The 22,350-nt window shown below is 42.7% G+C and overlaps 1 long non-coding RNA gene across 2 annotated transcripts; it reads left to right on the top strand.

The window, feature by feature from the left end:
• The first annotated feature begins 1,022 nt into the window (after positions 1-1,022).
• LOC130143171 (uncharacterized) lies at positions 1,023-8,437 on the top strand. Of its 2 annotated transcripts, XR_008819666.1 has the most exons (5): positions 1,023-1,199; positions 1,535-1,598; positions 3,550-3,683; positions 6,899-7,070; positions 8,118-8,437. It is a non-coding gene; the product is annotated as an uncharacterized LOC130143171 (long non-coding RNA). The 2 variants fall into 2 exon arrangements; XR_008819665.1 differs by having other exon boundaries at positions 6,899-8,437.
• Positions 8,438-22,350: the final 13,913 nt, after the last annotated feature.

Below are 22,350 nucleotides of genomic sequence, written 5' to 3'. Positions count from 1 at the left end.
TTCCTGAGCTCCAGGCCCTAGGAAATGAACCTCCTCAGACTGGGCAGAGTGGGGAAGGGGAAGGTTCATTACTGTGGGGCTGCCATGCGTGGCACCTGTGGGGATGTAAGGGAAATGATAGAGAAATGGGTAGGGAGCCTGGAGAGGATGTGCAGTCGAGCGGTGTCTCTGTAAAGCATGTCTTTGTGTTAACTGACACCCACTGCCAAGCTATTGCTTTACAGGCATGGTCTAGCCCTTAATCACTGTACATTACAAGCCTGAACGGGATCATTTCCAGTGCTACACACTAATAATATTTATTAGAAGGTCCAATAAAGCTTTCCTCTGTAGCCAGGCTCTTATTGTATGGTGTCATTATTACATAAACAAGCCCTGGAAGGCTGTTTCCAGTTAGAGACGTGTAGCAGAAGGCTTAATCTGAGAGGCCCAGTAGGGTGTGATTTTAGGCTTTTTTTCTGTCTACATAACAGCAGACTAAATATTGAGGATGATTTGGGGACTACAGTGTTTCAGCCAAAAACATTCCTTGCAGTAAATTATTTCCCTTTTTTCCCCCTCCTTCACTTTAGAGACTTGGAGGGTTCATGTTTTTGGTTTTGGTTTGGGGCTTTTTTTCTTTCTTTGTTTTCTTTTTTTTTATTCTGGGGAGTCTGTAGCCAGCATCAGCTTCCCATATGTTAGAGGCATCTCAGGGTTTATTAGTCAGCCTAAGTCAATTGAGATTTGCTGTATTTGCTTTCATAAAAGCTGTGTGTACTATATACTTCTTGAACTGGAAATCACACAATGCTCCTTATTTGCCTTCAATCACTAGCAGATGCAGAATGGTCAGATCATTTCCCTTTAAACCGACCTAAGGGATTAAAGGAATTTAAAGGAATTTCCAACTAACTAGTGCCTCTGCTTTCCCTGACTTTACTTCTTGAGCCTTCAGGGTCAGAGCCTCTGGTAACTTAATCTGTCTCTCCCTCCCCCTGATTTGTTCGCTTCCTTCCTTTTGTTTGCCTCCGGAGCAGTAACCGAGTAGCCAGGCTCAACTCCTGTGTTTGCTGGCTTCTAAATTCTTACACCAAACATTTGTGTAAATCTGGTGGGAAGTGGGCGCTCTGCTGGAGCACAGGAGTCTAAAATGCACCTTCATAGCCGTTTTCAACCTTTAATCCTCGGGTATTCATAGGCATGGAACTGCATCGAAGGTAAATGCGAAAAGCATGCCTGTTCAGATTTGCCATGCGAGGGTCCTAGTCTCTACTGGAAAAAGGTGTAGGGATATAAGAAGGACTGAAAACTGCCCTCCGTGCAGCAGCCAGAGCACTGGGAACAGCGCAGGTCCCCCAGTGCTGATGAAAGCTGTCCGCAGAGGAGGGGGCTGCAGGGGCTGACGCGCAGCAGAAATTGCAAAGTCCCACGGGGCGGGGAGGGGGGTGCGGGGAGGGAGGTGGGGGGAGGGGGGGGAGAGGAGGGCCACAATCTGCTTCCAATCAGGGATGGCTAATGGCAGTTCTGCATCTTTTGTTGGTTTTTGTTTCAGAAACCAGTTAGGAGCCTTTGTGTGGATTGTCTCAGCTATCAGGGGACAGGAGCTTACTCAGCAGGTGGTCATCGGAGAAGTGGCTGATGCCTTTAAAAATACCTCTGCCTCTTTTGTTCTCTGCCTGATGCCATGACTTTGGTGTTTCTAGTTTTGACATCTGCTCTTCATCCAATTACTCATTTTGACTATGTACTTGTAGGGCACGGAAGGGGCTTTCTTTCAAAGGCTCTATGTGTCATTACTTTCTTTGCTGACTGCCATCTTCTCTATAAATCGGTTTCTGTTAAAAAAAACCCGAAATCAATCCCAGCAACCTTCTAATCAGGTTGGTGATCAAAAAAATCAAAACCAGCTTTGTTAGTGTTTTTCCTTGAATTTCTTAACGTGATGAGTGATTATAAAAAAAAAAATGGTATTTAAAACTCTCACAGTGCATCATTAGTATCTGAAAGTTAGAAATTCTTAATTGACTGGATAAAAATCTTCAAAATATGAACAAAATCTTTCAAAGGAAGACAGCGATTTATGCCTTTTAATTACCAAGAATGGGGGTGGGGGGGGTGGGGGGGTGGGGCAGAAAAAAAAAGAATCTCTTGTTGATACTAGAACTGCCACCTCCCTCTTCAACGAATTATGGTCATCAAACAAGTGTAATTTAAATGCTTATTTTGCCTACACATTCGTGATTAAAAAGAGGAAAACATGTAAAGCATGAGAAGGCATATAATGCATGATTCTCTGGAATAATGTTGGATTTTTGGATATCAAGCAGTTGGCACTTACAGTTATCATTTATGTTATTTCTTCATTGTAAACCAACAGGTAAAACTTGTAATGATAGAGCAAAGCCTAAGGTACCTCTGCATTCATCCAAAGTGGCCAGAAGTGTTTCCACCAATTTTGTCATTATGTCTTTGGAACTGAATTGAAAAAGCCCAAGGAAACCCAGAAAGATGTCAGGTTTAGGATATCAATGGGATCTGAGGTCAGATACAGAGAGAAAAACTAGACGATGAATCTGAGGAAAAAAAAATAATAGTAGTCATTCTTTTTTTGAAGTTCAATCTTTTCTTGTTGAGTTTTTAGAAAGGAGGAAGGAAGTGTTAATGAAGCTGCTGTGTCTGCACAGCAGCCTTTTAATCCCGTGGCTCCTCCTTCTGTGCACTGCTCTAGGAAGTGCTATGCTGTGTCATTTGTTGCTTTTTGGCGACAGGGAAGAAAGTGATTATATAAGGTAAATAAACCTTAACTGTGGGAAAGATGGAAGGAAAGACATTCTTCTTCATTTTTACACAGGCATCTTCCCATAAATGAAGGAGCAAGTTAAATGTTTCAGATGAGATGCAAATATCTAAATTAGCCTCAGAGTATGTGACTCTTTCTAGCAGCTCGTGGAAATTTAGACTCATTTAGGCTATCCAGGATGTACATATTGCTGAATCCTGAGTCCAAAATATTGTCTGTCATTCTTTTAGGTGAAATTTCTCCATGTTACGCTGGTGAATGAGGCACATCTGTTAGTTGCCTCAACAGAGAGGGACTGGTTAATTTCTCCCATTCATGCCGGTTTGGAAAAGAGGCACTGCCAGCTTGCTGGAAGTGACCTCTATGGATAAACCCATGGACAGAAGGAGTGTGAAGGGGTCTTTGGCCCAAGGATTTTACTGATGGAAAATGTGGGGGAAATTACTTGGTCCTTGGAAGTCCAAGGCAGGCAGGTAAACAGTCCAGCCAAAGGAGGGAGTGCACAGCGACAGCTTGTGCTGCACAAATGCGTCAGGTGGCAATCTAAACAGGTAGTATGAGATGTGGAGAGAGAGACAGCTATCATTTAAATTGCTAAAATACATATTTTGTAGTGTGTTATACTCTTTTGTTTTAAATGATCCAACAGATGGTGGTACTTTCTTCCAAGTATTTAGGGAGGCTAGACTTGGCTTTCAGAACAGGGATGTTTTTTCTGATATTCAATCTACATTTATTTTGGCTTTCTTCCATCTTCTGACTCACAGTTATACCTTCTTGGACTAAGAACTCTGTGTGGCTCCATACTGCAGACCACCACATAGTCTCCAAGCTTGTTTGCTTCTGATGATGAAGAGGAAGAGGGTCTCAGAGGATCGCTCGTAGTCAGTCCTTGACCTGGGTAATTTTGATGTCTTGCTGGTGTCTGCATCCTGCAGTTAATCATAGCAGCCGTTAATTGGTATTTAGCTGATCTTGCTGCATTTTAAGTCTGGAAATACTGAAAATGATTTCTGTAGAAGAAATCTCAGGACCTGTGGTTTTGATCATGCTGCTAAATCCTTTATTTATGCAAGTTCTCTGAACTTTCTCTGACGTGTTAGCAACTTTGTGTCTCACCTTAGTTGGCAAGAAATTAATATTGATGTTTGAGTTCAGTCACACCACTGCTATACAGATCCATATGATGGCTTTTTCATATGGTTTCATAAAATGTATTGCTCACTTTTGCCACCGCTTTTCTATTACAAGTTTGTTGCTAATTTTGATTTTTCTATTAGTTTTATTGAGTTTTTTTACCTTCACTGATTTGCAAGTGCCTCCCTCCTGCTGAATATCTGTTTCAGTTTATTTTCCCTCAGACACGTTAACTTGCCTTTTTCATGTTGAATCTCGTTTTGTCACTTCCTGCCTATATTTCTGACCCCTCTAGGACACTTTGTTTTATGATTAAACAAACCTGTTCATGGGATCCTTGAAAGAAGAAATCGTGCATTTGTAGGTTTATTTGTATTGAATCATAGTGAAAATTACACCTTGAGGGAGGGCTTTATTACATTTAACTACTTAGCCAGGATTTATTAGAATAAACAGCATAGGAGTCAAGACCGTCCAGATGGGATCTCACTCAAAACTGTGCTTCAAAATATATATGTTGACTTGTGGGTTATCTACATATGATTCCTTTGATTAATGAAGCTTAGATCAGCCTAGATGAGTTACTCATTATTGTGGGTTCAGATACTCCAAAATGCTTTATATATCATGGATTTGGACAGGTTAAGTGTAGTGACTGAGGGGGAGTTTCCCTTTTCGAGGTACCTTGTGTGTGGGACCAATAATTTAAAACACCACATAAGAAAGAATTTACCTGTACACTGTGCTCTGCTGGGGTTAAAGTATTTATAGCATTTTCTGGACTCTGCCTTTTTTAAGGAGTCTTAGTTTTTGTCCTGCTGTACAGCAAAGGGAAATTCCAGCTCAAGGCCAATTAGAGGTTACGCAATATTGGTGGGGGTTGAGGGAGAACTGAATTTCTGCACTGACATTGTTTTTTGTCAGATCATAACTCTCATCTTATTTAAGAATATCGTAAGAATCAAAGCCATATTTTTCTGCCGATGTGTTGAAGAGCCCAAAACCTCCAGTTAAATATTGGATAGTTTGATTTTGTAGAAAGTTTATAGGAAAAGAAAGCATTTTGTCATGTAAGTGGAAGGGTTGTACTGAGCCAGGTTTTCATCTGTTGCATCAGTGTAATGCTAAATGAATTCTACTGATCCTAGTGGGATGACGTGGGATTTTTTTCTGGATTCACACTGGCCTCACTGAGATCAGAGTCTAACCTACTATTTTTTAATGGACTTTAGGGAAAGTACTGAGGCTATCTGAAGGATTTCAGCAATACACAGGGACTGTGTGAACATGTAACTTTTGCTTTAAATATACATATCACAATATTTTAGAGACAACAGCAGGGAAAAAAGTCCTTGGCAGGAGTGACTTACAGGCAAAATACTTTTTTTTTCCTTCCCTATTTTTTTTTTTTTAACACTACAGTGCTGGCAAAGTTTAAATAAGCACACTGCACAGCTATGGAAGAAATAAAACTCACAACTGTATTACATCAAAAACTGAAGCTCTGGCAAGCTAAAATCAAAGCCCATGTCAAGTACATCAAGATCACCATCAGGCTTTGTCTGCCTGCTCAAAGAGCTTACTCTTGATAAAGGGGAAAAAGGCAGGAGGGAGCAAGGTTTTACACTCATAACTCACGTTCCATATCACATAACAGCTGCTCTGGGCTTTGTCTCATCCTTGAAACCTATTCTTCACTGAGGAATGAAAGAAAGGAATGAGAAATCCACAGGAGGAGGTGTGCAGTGCCTGTGCAGAGATTCTCGCCATGCTGACAGCTTGCTGTAATGCCATTTAAATGTAACCACCACCAGCTAAGGAAACAGGAACATGGCTGTGTACTGCGTGTGCCTTCCCCTTACCCCCTGCACACTTGTGCTCATTACAGCTCTTTCTTTAAACTGCTGGCTAGACAGCTGGCAATGCCTCAGAGGAGTGCCGAGTAAGGGAGCATATAAATTACTGTTGCGTTTTACGGCCAAGATAAACTCAAACTGCAGGGTTATAGCCTGAACTGACACACAAAAAAGAGAACCTAGCAGGCCTCTGAAAAGCAAAGGGAAAAAGAAAGAAAGCAAGCATGTTTTGGCGAACCTACAAGTCATGTGGTGGGGGTAGGGGGGAAGCAAAGCCATACAAAATGTAGAGCTTCTTTAGGTCTGCAGAGAAAAACAAGGTTAATACTTCTGTGCATGCAACCGTAAATCTGTAATTTAAAATTAGTTGGTTTTTTTTTTAAATAGCTGTGGGCTTGTTTGTACTGTGTCGTCACTGTAGATTTGCAAAGATGGTAAAGGATGTGTGGTGATAATTTCTGTATTATGCATTTTATTAAGTGAAGCTTAGTAAACATGTAATTTCAAGTGGGTCAGTGCTTGGATAGTTTCCAGATGAACACTGAGCAGGTTGCTCTGCTTGGAACTGTCTGTGCTGGCTCTGTGCCTCCCATATGGGATAGGCTATAGCTTGTTTGAAACAATGAGTTCAAGATACCCTGGAGTGTGAAATAGTTATTAAGGTTAAAATATTATTTCAGCTCCATGGTCATTTGCAATACACTTTACACAGGAAAGAACAAACAGTGGTTCCTGATTTGAGGAGCTTTATTTAATCCTGCACCCACTGTTGGATAGGTTATACTAGAGAACACAGGATTTCTTTGAATGCAGGCATGGCTCTAGGCTGCAGCTTGTAATACCAGGTGACAAATATTCAGATATTTCTATATAGACCCTCCAGTTCGTTACCTAACACCACTGCAAGTGTACCCTGGGAGTGCCACATAGTTCATGCAACAAAGAGAAGCTGAAAATGTATACAGGTTGACTCGTTCCCTTGGGAAATAGTGCTCAAGTATCAGAAGACCCACAAAATAAGTACTGGAATTACTTTCAAAAAACTGTGGACTGGATTGCAGTGTGTGGTGTGTGTTACTGCTCTGCTGCAAGGAACCATAAAACATGAAGCTTTATCTTTCAGCCGGAAACCCTGGAACCTCTGGGAGACCACGATCTAAATCAAGAATCAAAATACTTCCCCAGTGCAACTGCAAATTGAAAAGAAGCCCTAGTACTGTGCTGGCAAATATATGGATGGAAGATGACTTCAAAATGCTTAAAAGGTTCCCAGAGCAACTTGGTGACTTTTCTAGGTGAGAAAGATATTAATGTCAGGTATGTACTTGTTATGATTTGTGGATGCCTGAGAGGTGAGAAAGGGAGCTTTCAAGAAAAGCAATTATTTGTTTGCTATATGTTAACAGTATGATGGTGTTTGTTTAAAAGTTATCATACTGCACAAATAAAATGTCATGGCTAAGGAAAGTGAGGCAAAATGCTCTACACAGTTTATTACAATAGAAGTCCTGCAAAGACAAACCATACCATGGTTTTGACCTTTCAAAATCAAACCCATGCTGCCTTCAATCAACACTGTACTGTCTATACCAAGCTGAAAGACTGAGTTTAAAAAGACTTTTCTGATTTCAGTTCAATTTTTAAAAAGTTACTATACTAGGATCTAGTACAAGGAGGAAAGGCTGAAGGAAAGGTCTGACAGGAACCTCATGAAATTTAACAAGGAGAAGTATAAAGTCCTGCACCTGAGGAGGGACGACCCCAGGCACCAGTACGTGCTGGGGGCTGCCCAGCTGGAGATCAGGCTGGCCAAAAAGGCCCTGAGTGTCCTGGTGGACATCAAGTTGAGCATATGCCAGCAATGTAGCCTTGCTGCAAAGAAAGTGAATGGTATCCTGGGCAGCATTAAACAATTTATTACCAGCAGGATTGAGGGAGGTGATCCTTCCTCTCTGTTCAGCACTGGTGGGGCCACACCTGGGGTACTTTCAGTGCTGGGCTCCCCAGTACAAAACAGACACTGTCACATACTGAAGAGAGTCAAGGGAAGGGCCTCAAAGATGATGAAGGGACAGGAGCTTCTCTCCTATGAGGAAAGGCTGAGAGAGCTGGGTCGGTTTGTTATGGGGGACCTCATCAATGTGTATAAATACCTGCAGGGAGGGTGCAAAGAGGACACAGCCAGGCTCTTTTCACTGGTGCCCAGTGCCAGGACCAGAAGCAGTGGACACACACTGAAACACAGGGGGTTCCCTCTGAACATCAGGAAATACATTTTTACTGTGAGGGTGACACAACAGTTCACTGACCTTAATGATAAATCTCTAGCAGCTTCTTTTCAGGTTTTGTTCTTAATAGTGAGAGAAGTGCTGGAAGATGACTGGAAAATGTTGCTGAAAATTGGAAGAAACAAGTACTAGAACAAACAATACTGTCTGGGAGATTGGCTACACAGCTGGTTGAAGTACTGATGTTCTAATGTGCTCGTGGTATTTGCCAGATTCTGCTTCGATAAGGAAATACACTAAGAATTACTTTCTTGTGAGATGAGCCACCACAGGAAAGATGTACCAGAGAAGACATGTTCTCCCAAACCACAGCCAAAGCCTCGTGCCTCAGCATTGCTTTTACATTGTCATGTTTGCACAATGAACTTTATTAAAGCAAATACACCATCCAAATTACTTGTACTAGTTTTTGGTAGTAGCTATTATTTTTATACAGTTCTTATACTAGTTACTGCTGCAGTTGCTGCTACGAACATGTCCCTACAGCTCTCTCCTCTTCGCTTGGCAACCCACTCAGCCCAGAGACACAACCCTTCTTTCCCAAGCTATTGCTTTGAACAACATTGCAGGGTTAACAGCAAAGGCCACCTGATTTGCAACTCACTTCTTCCTGTGCTAGGCCTTTAGGGATGCTCCAGCACTTACCCTGCCAAACTCCAGTCACTTAGCTCTGCCCACAGGTTCCCAAGGTGTATTGTCCTCATGCTTAGTCCAGGCTTTCTTAAACCTCCCTGAGCCTGATTCAAATGCTGAAGGGAACAGAAGTGCTGATTCCTACTTGCACTATATCAAACCGGTCCTCTACACAAAAAATACTTGAAGCAGTAGAGAGAATATTGACTCTAGAAAGTTGACAGGATTATTGATTTTGTTCATTTGCTTTCTGGATTTTAAATGTCAAATAAAAACATAGGAACCCATTCAAAGAAACAGAGACAGTTTCCTATCTCCCATTTATATCGTTTGCAAAACGTACTTAGTGTTTTACCTTCAGTTGATCCTACAGAGTAGCCACAGAGAGACTGCTTAAATCCGGGAGCATCATATGGGTACCAGGACTGCCCAGACAAAAGGAGGGCTGTTTAAATCACAGAGCCCTTCTTAGGCTCAGAAATGGGGAGAAACTGGGCAGAGATTTTGATCTCCCTTCACCTGCACTACTTGGGAAATGCATTTCCACACAGAGCTGAGGAACCCAGAGGGAAATAAAGGAGTCCAGATTGCAGCTATTCAGGGCACAACATGTCCAAGGCCACGCAATGTTCAGAGGAGGAGAAACTCCACAAACCCAGCAGCCTGGGCACTGGCTGCAGCACCAGCACTGTCCATCCATCACAGCTCTTGCCCAAGCATGCTCTCAGGAGGGAGCTCCAAAGCCACCACTACAGCAAAGAGGGCAGCGACACTAATGGATGTGGGGGAAGTGCCCAGCTGGATAACCTCCACCATGGGACACTGTGATGCCTAACGCTGCAGCCCTCCCTCTCCCTCCCTGGCCGCCAGCTCCTACTGACAACGGGACACAGCACTGCCCTGGCATCACCTACATCATTTCAAGACCGTTGGATTTACCGCTCCACTCTCAAGTCCAAACACCTGCAGCTCTGGAAATGACAAGCAACAACCGCTATTCAGCAGCAGCTCCTTTGGCTGCTGCAGCATGCCAGCACATGGGCGCCAGGCTCTGATGTCACCGCCATTAGGCACAGCATCATGGAGACATTTGAGAACTTCCACTTAGTACCCGCAGCCAGCTGGTGCCAACTCGTTAGTGCTTGCTGTCTGGCCGGACCAAGCCCAGCTGCCCAGAGGAATGCCTACAGCTAGGCACCACTTTGGTCTAACCCTGTCAAGAGAGTTTGAAAGGGGGCCATCTTCAGGAGAAATATCTCCTGCTTTGCTTCAGATGAGCTCTTTGAATTGACAGACTCAACTTCCTCTGTCCCTCCAGGATGGATCAAAAGCGCACCTTGTGATGTTGATCTAGCATCCCTCAAGGATGAAAAACATTTCCAAGCATGCAGGGGGGGACACAAAACCAACAGAGTTCATTGCATTTCTTTAGAGGAGACCTCTGGTGAAACTGATGATTTCACGTCCCTCATTTTTCCAAAGAAGCTTTGAAGAGTTCTCCAAAGCAATTGGTTTCCATCCATTCAGTGGGTTGATGATGGCATCATGTTGCCATCGACAAGGAACCCCTCAAAAAGGAGGTGCTGGCACATACCTTTCTGTGCCACCGTTTTTAAAACTGACAGCGTGACAAGTTTCCTTCATCAGCTCCACCTCTATGCATTCACCATAGTACAACAGGAGTCAAAAATGTCTGACTCGCTTGGTGAATTTCTGGCAGAAGCAAAAGCATCTTCTGCTCATAGCAAGGTACATCACATCCCCTGTGCATGAACTGACTCTCATAGCAATTGTAGCACAAAAGCTTCACCTTCCAGTATCATAGGCCTTGGCAATGGAAGAAAGAAGGGCAGGAAATGCTTAGAGATTCATTCCTTTCTCATCGTTTCAGATGAAAACACAAGGGTGGCCATTATATCACAGAACCAGAGCATAACCTTTTGTTCTGCCTAAGCTTTAGGATTCAAATGCCCAATAGAACTTGCAAAGACCCATGTTGGTCTTTTGCTGTTACAAGACTCAGTTCTCCTGTCTTGGTGTTTCCCCACTCCAAAGACTAACTCTTCTTCTTGCTTCTACTACAACCCCATCTTCAAGAGAAGTGATCCCCACTCGCTTGAGAGGTTGCCCTGGTTTTGACTGGGGTAGAATTAATTTTCTTTTCAGTAGCTGGTGCACATGCTGACAGCACACGGATGGGTATGGCTGTGGCTGGGTGGTGTTTACACTCAGTCAAGGACTTATTATTTTCTCAGGCCCTGCCAGCAAGAGGGCTGGGGGTGCACGGGAAATTGGGAGGAGACACAGCCAGGACTGGTGACCTGAACTAGCCAAGAGGTATTCCGTACCATATGACGTCATGCTGAGTATATAAACTGGGGAAAGAGGAAGGAAGGCGGGGGACATTTTGCATTATGGTGTTTGTCTTCCTGAGTAACCATCACACAGGATGGAGCCTGGCTTCCCTGGGGATGGCTGAGCACCTGCCTGCCCATGGGAAGCGGTGAATTAATTCCCTGTTTCGCTTTGCTTTCCTATGCATCTTTTGCTTTACCTATTACATTGTTTTATCTCAACACTCGAGTTTTACATTCCTTTCTGATTCTCCTCCCCATCCCTCCAAGTGAGGGGGAGTGAGCGAGTGCCTGCCTGGGGCTTGGTTGCCAGCCGGGGTTAAACCAGAACAGCAAGCAAAGAGTTGGCCACCAGAGGAGAGCAGCAGCTGCATTTCCACCGGTGCCAGCTCTGGAGGAAAACCACTCCAGAGGCAGCCCAGATGTGCAGCGCGGGGGTGCAGCCGCTGCTGCCAGACCTCGCGCCCCCTCCCTTTCCCTGCCACCGCAGCGCAGCCAGGCCCTGCCCGGCCCCCAGCAGCGGCTCCTGCCGCCCCTGCCCCTCCAGCCAGCCAGGGCACAGCTCCCACGGACAGCCGGGCACCTGCACAGAGGGCCGGGGTCTCCCGCCCTCCTGCCCCTGCACCGGGCGCAGCGGCCCTGCCGGCCCCGGGGCTGCCCCGCGGCCTCACCTCGGGCACCTGGGGTTCCCGTGGCTGTCCACGCTGGCAGCAGCCCCTGCTCTGGCCGTGCCAGGGCCACCGAATGCCCACTCCCCAGCCACCCCTCGCTGCCCAAACCTGACCGCCACAGGCAGCGGGCTGGGACCCTGCTGCTCGCTATGGCAGATCAGGAGACCCACCAGGTACCAAGCCAGCAGCGTCAGGTACCTGGAAGCTGTCGCAATAAGAAACCCCACCCAGCTGTCCTGTCCTGTTTATACAGCCGAATCCCAGACTGACTTTCTAGTTCACCGGTCAAAGCAGAACCAACTGATCCAGAAGCAATTACTGATTTCTTGTAACAATCAAGCTCAGATTCTACTAAGTCCCAGATCTTTCACCTCACTTGAGAGCTTTCCAAGTTTTTGTCAAGTCATATAGAAGCAAACCAATATGGGAATGCAGCTTTGAGTAAGGGTCTGAGGTGGAAACAGTCTTCCTACTAAAACCTAACCACCAAAATCATTACTGCTAACAATGCTGATCCGGAGCTGGGGATGCCGCTTGTACCGAGGCAGGTGCTGAGAACTTCTGGCCTTGCAATGTCGCCTCCCGCAGAGGGCAGGCAAATTGTGCCTCACTTCGGTTTTCTCACCCCCTGGGCTCCACCACAGAGGGGTTGAACCCCAGGGGTGAGCAAGAATATCCCCTGCGGTGTGCAGAGGCACTAGAACTATATTTAGTTCATACAAAAAAAAAAAAAAAAAGCTCTACAAATAAATTAAGCTTTACTAACATTTAACATAGAAATTGACACCAGTGTACCCACTTGCTCTGCATGTCAGAGCATCCCATGTCATACACAATGCCAAGGTCTCCTGAGGGAAGAGTATGTGTCCAGGGCACAGAGATCTTCACAGGGGTGCCCTCCCCCCTCATCTGCTTGTTTTCAGTGTATTGCCACCGTGACTGAACAAGAAACTCCTACCACGAAAGAAGACTCAGAGGACATGGGCCAGGGCAATGTGCCCATGAAGCTCAGAGAAGAGTGCAGCCTGGGACTGATCACAGCTGCTGAAAGCAGCTGACCTGATCTTAACACCAAAGGGACCTGGTGGTGGCCTTTGTTTTAGATCAGGGTCCTCAAACTACAGCCCGCGGGCTGGATACGGCCCCCCAGGGTCCTCAATCCGGCCCCCGGTATTTACAGACCCCCCCGCCCCCCCGCTGGGGGTTGGGTGGGAAACCAAGCAGCCGCAGATGGCTGCCTGCCGCTGCATCCGCGCCGGCCCCTGGTTAAACAGTGTGAGGACCCCTGTCTTAGATTAACAGCTATCAACAGTGGAGTGGTGATCAGCTGATGGTGGGAAAGTTTCTCCCTCAGTTCATTCAAAGAACTTGAACGTCTTCCTGAGTTACACAGGTCAACATAGGGGGAGTGAGTAAGTGGCTCTGCTCAGCACAGAGAACCTAAAAACTAATGAAAGGCGTTCATAGAGAGCATCAGAGTTGAGATGCCTTCAACCCACGGATGCCTTTCTGGCAATTGGGGATGCCCACTATCGTGATGGTGAGCATACTAGGGAGACCAATAATGGGAAGCACATTGTCATCGTGATTAAACTGTTTATTGCAATTGCTACATATATTTTGCTAAGTCTGTATCACTCTGCTAAATCAGAAATTCCTTGTAACAAAGTATCTTCAGACAAGTAAATCTGATATTAAACATTACACATTCCATGTATGGAACATACAAAATAACCTGGTCAGAGAGCAGCAGACTCTGACAAGGAGGTTCCTCTTGAACAAAAGGGAACACTTTTTCAGTGTGAGTGTGACTGGGCACTGGTACAGTTTGCCCAGAGAAATTGTGGAGTCTTACACCTTGGACATGTGCAAAAACTGTCTGGACATGGTCCAGGGCACCCAGCTTTAAGTGGCCCTGCTTGAGCAGGGAGGTTGAATCAGATGAAATCCAGAGGTCCCTGCCAGCCTGAACTGTTCAGTCACTCTGTGATTCTCAGAATCATGTCTTGCCTTACAGGTAAGCATGTTGACTCTGTCCTCTTCAGGCATTTCTAGCCATGGTCCTTCCTAAGCCAGGAATTCTTACACAATGGTTTGGGTTGTGCTGGTTACATTCACATCCTGAGTCTGTTTTGTGATGCTAAAAAATGCTGAGTCTTTGTAATATACAATGAAAATGTGGAAAAGATTGTGTTCAAAGAGCGTTCAAAACAGATGTGACTTGGAGTTCACTATAGCCTTCCTGAAAGGCACTGGGTCACCCCTGCTATGTGTAGCAGTACTGGGAGGCGGACTGGTGTGTGCTGCCCTGTTACCTGGCAGCCCGAAGGCTATGTCCCTGCTCTGGTGTGCAGAGCATTACACACGCTCAAGGTGCTGAACCTCTGCGAACACAGTGGGGGGAAAAAATCAGAACTACCAGAGGGGGCCCTTTTGTGTCATACAGCTAAAGAGAGGAAATCTGGTTTTTTATAGAGAATTTGTCCATTCCCTTCTTAACGGAAATATAAAACTCCTGGGACTAACCCTATATTTTCTGTAAAAGGGTGGACTGAGCCCAAGTGCAGATTACCTGTCACCTCCATAATTATTACACTTCTAGGAACAGCTTTTCATCTCCAGAGATTTCTCCCTGGGTCCAGCAGAGCACCTCTATGATGTCCTAAACCTGGCATTGATATATAGTGTCACCAGTATGTGACTGGACATAAAAGCTATCTAAATACTGTAATCTGTTCTCAGCCCACAATAACACACACACTTGCATCCTTTCTGGTGTCTGTCATGAGTGACGATGCCTGACAAGTACAGGTAAGAGGCCTCATAACATTGCATGCAAGCAGATAGGGTTTGGGATTTTTTTTTCATCCATGAGGGAACTATGCAGTTATAGTTCCATGGCTGTGAGCTCTTCCAGTCAGATAAAGGCAGCTATGGGAAATGTCTTCCATTTTTAAATAGACACATAATTCCCAGGTTCTCCTATTAGATTTCTTTCATTACAAATGAATGGTAATTCTTACCTGGAATTCAGTTTAAGTTCTACATAAAGCAATGATTACATAGATTACCATTTAGTGCTTTGGTGGCTAAATGTTTCAAAAGTGACTCTTCTGAGGTTCTAATGCTAGCTTTGCTTTGAAAATAGTCTTCCAATGACTAAATTAAGCTTCTGGTCAATAAAAGAAAAAAATACACGTTTCTGTTAAATTATTAGCTTTTAACATCACTAAGTCATACATAGTAGTACTGTGAACTGCTTTTGCAACTAGAAAAAGAACATTTCTTCAAAGGAATTTTGAAGTTATGTCATGATTTGTTCCTCTAAACATTATACTCATTCAAGACAGCTTTCAACAGTTATATATTAGCTCAAATTTTAAACCAATGCTGCAACTTTTTGACAACCACACTGCAATCTAAAATAGATGTAGTAACATGTTGCCTTGTGATTGAAAGAGCCAGATTACTGCCTTTAAAAAACATGCCCTCCAAACCGTTATTTTATTTCTTTTGAAGACAGACATTTGCTGAAGTGTCTGTCACATGGTCAGCTGTTTTCATGGAAAGTTGTCTTTATAAAGGTTTGGATAGTCACCGAGCTATTCTCTTTAGAAAATTCATACTTCCTATGACACTAAGTAAGGCATCAAGTGGTATCAGAGGTTAAGACGTGCTTCAACCTTTGCTGCTAAATTTTAATTGTCTCATCAGGGCTTCATATTTTATTCCTACAGTTTCTCTTCCCAAATCATCTCCATTTCTCAATAATTATACCAGATTTTTCTAACTTGTTGCTTCCCACTGCAGGCTCTTTAGGTTGGATCATGTCATATGTTACCATGTTTCACAGTTGAATGGCTTGCTGCTCACTCACTTGACTCTCATAATTGTATAAGAAAGGCCACATATATGGCCTTTTTAAAAAAAAATTATTTGTATTTATGGAGTTTAATTTACTGAGACAAACTCTAGAGGATAACCAATGAGGTCTTGGTATTGTAAAGTGCAGACCAGCTGAAGATCAAAGCATTGTTCTTAGTTTTGGATTCAGTTTTTCCTGGATACTCTAAACTTCTTTTGCAATTATTTCTGATGTGTTACATATTCCATTTACTGGATATATATATGGGCCTCGCACCTCATCTTTATTTTCTGTATATGGAAGTTATTTGGGTTTTTTTGATAGTGATATAATTTCAGTAACAACTTTCAATAACATTTACAGTTTAACCTTGATTTGAAGGGGAATAAAAGGACATTAATAAGCAGTAAGGCCATCCTAAAGCCAGCGTCATTACAATAAATAGCCACTGTTTTTCATTTTCAGGTGTATTTCATAGAATGGGTATGGATATATAACTCATCTGGGCTTCTCCATTTTTCCTGGCTGTCACACCATGCGAGACAGCGTAAGTATTTCTTGTTATAAATGTGAAGATAAGCAAACTCTGCAAGTACTGTAGAGTGCTTTTCACCAATAAATGGTAATAATACAGAAAAGAATGGTCTTAATGAAAAAAGACACAAGTACAGTAATGAATGCATTTTTTCAAATAGAAACACAGCCTTTCAAAACAAAAAAGTGTGTGGTCTCTGAAATCCATCCTAGATAAAACTGTGCATAGCCATAGCCAAAGTACGTCAATCAATTCCTCACTTGCTTTTCTTTGAAAAGGAAATAAAATCACAAGTACACAGAATGTGGAACAAATTACTGGAAGCATGGAGATAAATCAATTATTCACCATTTATTACAAAATAAAATGGCTCAACAATTCATAAATATAAGGTATGCTAATGCCTAAACCATGACTAATACACATGGGTTTATTTCTGTCTTTATTACGTTTTGCTTTTAATATAGGCCTTTAAAAGAGAGGGGATATTTTTATGTGGAAGATTTACAAGAGGAAAAATTTCCATTCCATTCCATTTTTGGTGATTTCATGCGCCTGAGATTTCACTCTTCCATAAAATTCCTCTGGGATAAAGGATATTTTTCACATTGAATTATACAAATGTTTGAGAAGGCACTTCTGTGTGAAATGTCATGCTCTGCAGTTCTGATCAGATGCTTAAGAGGAATTGTGGCCACATTTTAAATTTGTATTTTGAAGGAAGATACCAGTAAAAGTGAAGAAAAGATCATTATCTTGACCAGCTGGCTGTTGAAATGCTCCTATGTATTTCTAATTTGCTACAGGACTGAAAAAATAAAGATCATTCTTTCTTAAAGAAAAGAAACAGTGTTCCTGATACTCCAAGGGAGCCTTAATGTATGACATATTTGTGAAGGGAGTGAGATGATTTCACAGAGCCTTGTCTGCTGATAGATCATCTGCCACAGTGAGAGCTCCTGATAAGTTCCTTGGGTTGGAGAAAGGGATATACTGTGATTTCAGTTGAGAAAGAGGAAATGGACCCTGGCTTTCATGTCTAAGGATTTTGCTTTCCGGAGGTAAGTCTTGAAAGAGCTGATTCCCCTGAAACTCCTGTTTCTGAGACAAGAAATTTTGCTTTGAATTGTGTGTGGGAGGGATGCCACAATCTTTTTCTTAGGGATGAAGGGGCCAGATTACCACGAAAGAATCCTAAAGCCCCTCTTTCTGCATTACAAAGAAGTTCCTTGTGCTGGGCAAGCTCTAGTGAAAACGGCTTGCTAGGAGTCGGATAGCAAGCAGGAAGGGCCATGATGCCTCTGCTAAACAGCAGGGCAGACCATGGTATGCATAGTCTGTTGGAAGACAGACACGATCTTGGGGCTATTGCAGACATGCTAAGGACCTCACCAGCTCCTGGACCGACAAAACTGTGGCTGAAAGGTGTCCTCCTGGCTGTCTTCTCCCTTGGCTGCAAGCTCTGAGCTTCACCTGCAGGACATGGTTGCAAAGCTCAATTCTGTGATCTGAGGCAACACCCAGCTTTAAGTGACTGCAGGAATTCAGCAAGTTTGCACGCACATAAGTACCTCTCTGGCTGAAGGGCAGGAGGTGGGTTGCAGTCTGTGATGAAGTATCAGAGCAAACAACGTGCATAGATTGCTAAAGTAATGCAAATGCAACCCCAAATGCTGCATGAATCAGTCCTTTAGACCAAATAGGTCTTCGTGCAATCTCAGTTCCTTATGTTGTAGTTCATGCTCTAAATAACTTTGAATCAGTTTGATGTGGGACACCAAATTTATGTGAAATGAAGTTTCTTTGGCTTTGCTGAATCACATTAATCCCTCTAGTTCCCCAGTGTTACCATTTAATCTGTGATTTAACCAACATGTGTGAAGTATCATGGCTGAAAGATAAAGCAGCATTTTAAAGCAATCATTCTGCCTATAAAGGACTGCAAGTGATGAAAGAATAGAAAAAAAACTAGGTAATACAGATTAGAGATTTTCTGAAGTTTTATGAATTGGCTGAACTATATCTCCAAAAGATAGATGCTTTGAATGGAGTTGCAGACATATTTTCTTCACAGATGTTAAGACTTCCCTGAAATTGTAGCCTCTGTGTTTACCAGAACATCAAGAAATGCTAGGTTAGCTGGTGTCAGAATTGATTTTTCAGTGCTGATCTGAAATTTGTGGTAGAACGTAAGTGAACAATAGACAACAGCATGCACAGGCTTGCAACTCTTACGCTACACATTTTGCTGCTCCTGGAGGTGAAGAAAAGACAGCAAAACCAGTCAGAAAAATATAGGGGTATTGTTTGCATATATGAAAAGAAAACGATAGATGGACACAAAAGGAAGAAATAAGGTTTGAAGACAAGGAATGAACTTATTTCTCAAAGGACCCATGATTTATGATCAAGTTAACAAATGTCAAATAATGGAGCTGTAAAGGGCGCAGGTAGTTGTCAAATCCAGAAACTGTATTTCCATTTACACTGAGTTTTCCAGTGAGTGAGTCATTACAGTTTTTCAGAAGCTGTGATGCCAGGCAGTGCTTCATGTGGAAATAAGACTTTGTTAAAAATATACTTGTTAAGCATTTCTTCTTTACATTTGATGCACGCCCCAGTAGATGTCATAATGTTTAAATGGTTGCTTACTGTTCAGAGTGCGTAAAATGCACAGCTTGGGAATGTACTTAGTAGCTTGTGCAGAACTGTGAAGTCAAGGGCAAAAGGCACAAGTGAGTTTCCAGGCTGAAGACTAAACTGCTGGATGAAAAACAATAGGGATGGTGTTGGATATAGACTCACAGCACCACTCATACATCTTAAACAGATCTTTGTCAGACACAAGATCACACAGTCCCCATAGTAATAATAAAGCAGCGTGCCTTCTGTTTTTTACACACTTCTTTCTTTGAAGAATTGTATTTAGGAACCAAGCCGTCTGACAGATTTGACAAATTTTTATTACTGTGTGTCCAGCACAAACAGTTCTTCTCAATATACTTAGAGAAGAGCAAAAAATCTTTTAACAAACACAGAGGTGCTTTCAGCTCGTCAAGTGAGATTAGCCAGTTTAGTGTGGCTGCATGGCTGCAGTCATTAATTGAGAGCCAAGGGAGATCTATTCTACAGAGAACAGAGTATTTTACAGCATATCTTGGATAAAATATCTTCTGGTCAGCATTAACTCCCAAGCCTTGTTAAACAGCATAATTGAAAGAAAAATGTCACATAATTTTGCTCCTAAATAATTGATGGCGGCTGAGCACTAGACAAAAGGCCTGATTCTCCCTCCCCTCTCTAAGGCTCTCCAGGCCCTGTCTGAGAAACCTGCCGGCAGTCAGTGGAATTTATGGGGGTGTAAAAATATTGTAGCTGATAAGAGAAACAGGCTGAGTACACGCCTGCACAGCTTTTGTTTACTACAGTAATTCTATTCTTTTGAGTGTTCATAGCCCTGTTTTCTTTTGCTGAATACACAGATGTGTTCAAGTGAGTGGGAGAAAATACCTTTAAATATGCAAATTAAAGAAATAACTGACAACTTCGTAACAAACACTGGTGGCATGTCTGTTGTGCTTAAAGTGGTTTAAGACTTAAAGAAACCTAGGATTGACTTTTCTGTTTTCTGACACAAAAAAAAAAAAAAAAAAAAAAAAAAAAAAAGAGTAGTACAAAATCAGGTTACAAGCTAAGAACACTTAAAAGAGAAAAAAGAAATACATTTTTCTTGTATGAAAAGACAGATGGACTTTAGAAAGAAAGATTATGAATAACTCTTTTTTCACATAGGAATTTTGAAATTTTGAAAGCAATTCATTTACTGACTTAGAAATCATTTCCTCTAATGCTAGGGTGACCTTTCTAACTTTTTAGGTTCACAAAGGACCTTATTCACAGCATGCAATTCATACATAGCTATGAAATTTTGCATAATGCAAGTGACACTTCTTGATCCATTTTCCTCTTCTTTCTCTTTCTTGTGAATTGCAGCTGTTACATCTGTAGCAGTTTCCATAGTAACACTCAATTTTGGACTTTACTAAAGGGTGGGAATGAGTAGCTTGAGAATGATTGACCAGGAAATAGGTTTAAAATGAACAATTATAAAACATTTAGAGGCTACTAGGGGGAAAAAAAATATCTGAAAAAACTTAAACCCTTTCCAGCCCCTTACATTGTTAACCTAGCCTTCCAACACCACTCCAAACAGCAGTTCTGAACACATAAATGATTAACACTGTGACCTGAGATTTGGCAGCTTGATGAGACAGTGGCTTCTACTGTGAAGATTATGGTGCTCTAGCTTGGTACTAAATTTTAACACTAAGGAGTCCTGTCATTTCTGCAATCATTCTCTTTCTCTCAGGAAGTGAGCTTGCCCCGGTGTCCTTGGTTTCAGCTGGGACAGAGTTAATTGTCATCATAGTGGCTGGTGCCGTGCTGTGCTTTGGATTTGGTGTGAGAAAAATGTTGATAACACGCTGATGTTTTTACTTGTTGCTGGGTGATGTTTGTATTAAGTCGAGAACTTTTCAGTTTCTCATGTCCTGCCAGCGAGAGGGCTGGAGGGGCAGAGGAGGTTGGGAGGGGATGCAGCCAGGGCGGCTGACCCAAGCTGGCCAGGGGAATATCCCATACCATATGACAGCATGCTGAGTATATATAAGCTGGAGGAAGAAGCAGGAAGGGGAGGATGTTTAGCATTATGGTGTTTGTCTTCCCTAGTAACTGCCCGGCTTTCCTGGGGATGGCTGAGCACCTGCCTGCCCATAGGAAGTGGTAAATGAATTCCTTGTTTTGCTTTGCTTGCGTGTGGAGCTTTTGCTTTACCTATTAAACTGTCTTTATCTTAACCCACAAATTTTCTCACTTTTACTCTTCCAGTCCTCTCTCCCTTCCCACTGGGGATGGGGGTGGGGGTGTAAGCCAGTGGTTGCATGGGGCTTAGTCACCAGCCAGGGTTAAACCACGACACCCAGCAATGTCCGTGATGGTGTTGTACGTACTGAGGTGATCCACACAGATGTTGGAGTGATCTCAGTGCACTAAGATCACATGGTAGTTGCATAGGAAGAAGTTTGGAAATCTATTAGGCAGGGGTTTTGCCTCAAATTCAACTTTAGGGACCAACATCTCAGCCTCAAACACCACTGTCTTAAAAGGGTGCTTATATGCATTTGGCTAAAGCTGGAAAGAATGGCATTGTTATGGACTGGTAGAAACCTAAATAATCTGTAAGACTGTTTCAGAGTCTATCATGACTGCCGCACAAGCCCTCCCCATGGAGCAAATACTCACTAGAAATAATTGTTGCAAATAACTTCAAAAGAAAAGACAATAGAGAAGAGGACAGAGATTTGGTAGCTTAGCAGCTAAAACTCTGAACCTTTCCCCTCTGTATCCGTGCTGAATGCCCAGCTTGAAATTCTCAGAAAAAGTATTTTCCAGTTCAAAATGAAAAGACCTTACCATACATAATTGGAAGTGATTTAGGATAAGGAGCGAGAATAGTAGTTTTATGGGGTCATGACCTTTTAACCTGCACCTTTTGTGATGGTGTTTTTTACAGCTGGTGACATTTAGTCCAGGGAATAATTTGTCTTGACATGTTTTTGTTTTGCTTTGGGTTTGGTTTTGTAGCAGTGGCACACAGATACTTTTTGTGGTAAGTGTTTAGATGCCCTAAATTTAATTATTAGAAGGTTGATTATCTAGCTAATCTTTACATAAATGGAATTCTGATTTATTGTAGCAGATTAATTACAATGTAAGTGCATATCTAAAATCAGCATTACAAAGGCATGATTGAATTTCCATGGAAAGAAATTCTCAAGCAGACTAAACAGAGAAGGCAGACTGTGTGTTCTAACTAATGCCTGCCTGGTGGGGATGGACCATGTGGTTGTTCCAGATCACCCATAAGTCTTAATTTCATGCAATAACTGTAGATACCTGTTAGAAGACTGAAGCAAATCATGTGATTGAGCCTAGAAAATAACATTTACTTCATGTTATCATCCTTCGATTATGCAGTTGTTGTTGGCCCTGTCTCAAGTTGCGCAATTCTGTCACAGCTGGGTTTCTGTGTAAGAGTTGAAGACACTTGGAAGCTCATGCAGTCTGTATCTGCAGAGCATGTGAGCAGTGGCTATGGTTCAGTTGTTAACAAAGCCTTCACTTAAGCCTTCACAAGAACATTCTGTTATACACAAAATTAATGAACATA

This window comes from Falco biarmicus, chromosome Z, assembly GCF_023638135.1.
Source record: "Falco biarmicus isolate bFalBia1 chromosome Z, bFalBia1.pri, whole genome shotgun sequence".
NCBI lineage: Eukaryota > Metazoa > Chordata > Aves > Falconiformes > Falconidae > Falco > Falco biarmicus.
Note: the sequence above shows the minus strand (reverse complement) of the source record. Positions and strands in the feature narration are given on the sequence as shown.